Source organism: Bison bison, unplaced genomic scaffold, assembly GCF_000754665.1.
Source record: "Bison bison bison isolate TAMUID 2011002044 unplaced genomic scaffold, Bison_UMD1.0 scf7180017864375, whole genome shotgun sequence".
NCBI lineage: Eukaryota > Metazoa > Chordata > Mammalia > Artiodactyla > Bovidae > Bison > Bison bison.
In genome coordinates, this window is record NW_011494947.1 from 788,483 (window position 1) to 790,762 (window position 2,280).

The following is a 2,280-nucleotide window of genomic DNA, read 5'->3' on the forward strand; positions in this document are numbered from 1 at the left end:
CACAGCAGCTTCCCAGAAAGTGCTGAAACGGGCCTGCTTGGGGACCGGGGGTCTGACCACTGAGACCTCAGGGCCAGGCAACGTGTGAGCGAGCCTCAGCCCCACCACACATCAGCTGTGCCATCTGTGGCAACTTTCATAATCTCTCTGGGCCTCAGTTTTGTCATTGCAAAAATGGGCACAAAGATGGATCCTTCCTCACAGGCTTAGGTGAGGCTGCGCTGTGTGAGGTCCTGCGAAGCAGGCATCGAAGCCGTGAGCCCAGGAGCTGGTGCAGAGGGACGGCTCAGTGTCAGGCACTGCTGTCATCATGATTCAACACCCAGTCCTGAAAGACAAGGAAATTAAAATAATTCTCCCCCAAAGCAGCCCTTGCGAGTCCCTTGGACAGCAAGGAGATCTAACCAGTCCCTCCTAAAGGAAATCAGTCCTGAATGTTCATTGGAAGGACTGATGCTGAAGCTGAAACTCCAATCCTTTGGCCACCTGATGCGAAGAACTGGCTCATTGGAAAAGACCCTGATGCTGGGAAAGATTGAAGGCAGGAGGAGAAGGGGATGACAGAGGATGAGATGGTTGGATGGCATCACCGACTCGATGGATATGAGTTTGAGCAAGCTCCAGGAGTTGGTGATGGACAGGGAGGCCTGGCGTGCTGCAGTCCATGGGGTTGCAAAGAGTCGGACACGACTGAGCGACTGAACTGAACTGAACTTAAGGCAGCTGCATAATCATTTTTTATTTTTAATTTAGTTTTTCCTTTTATTTATTTTATTTTTTTCAGCTGCACCGTGTGGCTTGGGGGGATCCTAGTATCCTGACCAGGGATTGAACCCCAGCCCTCAGCAGTGAAAACACAGGGTCCCAACCACTGGACAGTCCAGGAATTCCCCTGGTTTTTCAAAAAAGTCTTGCTGAGCTTCACACCCAGTCAGCCCTTCTGCGTGATGCTGGGTGCCTGGGAAGATAAAAATACTACTGCAGGGGTTTTAAGACACTTGACAGTTTACAATGCCCTTTTTTGGTATATCCTCTTAAATCTCTTCCAGAGACTTTTAGTTTTGAGGGGGAGGTGGTTCTGAGCTCCCTAGTACCACCAGCCCCCATCTGCCAGTGGATGTCTCTGCTTTACCAGGAGAGCAGAGAGTGGCACAGCCTCGATCTCCAAAGGGGAGTCAGTGGACGAGGGGGGATGTCTGTAGGGTGATGCTACTTTGAAAAATGCCAGGCTTACAGACGCCTTGTAAATTTCCAGTGATTTTGCATCTTAAAAGGGTCTTTAGTAGCAAACACTGCACTCCGAAGATAAACAACCACAACATTTATCTTATGCCATGACTCTGAATTTACACATTAATTACTTCCAAATTACTTAATTAAATTTAAAAGTTCATATGATCGTTCATAAAGAATTCATGCCTGGAATTGTAAATAAAAATGTGAGCATCTGAATATTAATTATTATTAATTAATAATGCAGAGAGATAAATTGAAAATTGGAATGCAGAATTCTCTCTGTGTTGTTTTTTTTTAATCTCTCTGCAGTGCATCCAGCAACCACATATTTTTAAAAAGAATAATTAGATGTTGAGATTGTCTGGGGGATCATTATTTCTAATTAACTTAGTTATTTACTGTAAATTAAGCATCATTTGTAAGCAGGCTTCTTTGGCTGTAGTATTTGTGCTCTTCAGATGGGCTGGCTCCTGGAAGGTCTGAGGATAAAGACAGCCTTGCTGGAATCTCTGTCTCCCGGGTTGGTCTCGCTGGTGGAAAGTGTTACCCCTGGCAGTGGGCTTGGGAGAGTGGCCCCAGCCCTGCCAAGTCTGCAAAATGCAGACAAGAAAAGCACCTCCCTTGGGGGATGGTGCCTGGATCAGATCAGACAAGGCCCGCAGAGAATTTAGCTTGGCAGATTGTCATCTTAACCATGAAGGTCTGGTAACCTACCTGTGCCTTTAGTTCCAAGACAGAGAGGAATCGTAGTATCCCTAATGAACCTTCCAATCAAAAAAAATCCCGCAAAGGTCTGAAACTTCAAAATTTGCCCGGTGAACACACCCCACTAGGTTCCAATTTTGTCCCCTTCCCCGCCTGGGGATGTTTGGAGGCATTTGCGGTTGTCACCACTAGGGGGCGTGCTACCGACACCTGGTGGGCAGGGGCCAGGGAACGCCCTAGATGTCAGGAGCATGAGCTTGGCAGACCCTGCCCACCTGTCCCAGGTGTCAGGGCAGTGCCCTGGGACCCCTTCCTGTCTTCTGATGGTTCCATCCCGGG

At 47.9% G+C, this 2,280-nt stretch overlaps 1 protein-coding gene across 2 annotated transcripts in view; it reads left to right on the plus strand.

Moving 5' to 3' along the window:
- Positions 1 to 2,280, plus strand: part of AK8 (adenylate kinase 8) — a 138,102-nt gene that overhangs the window by 54,448 nt on the left and 81,374 nt on the right. The window lies entirely within an intron of this gene.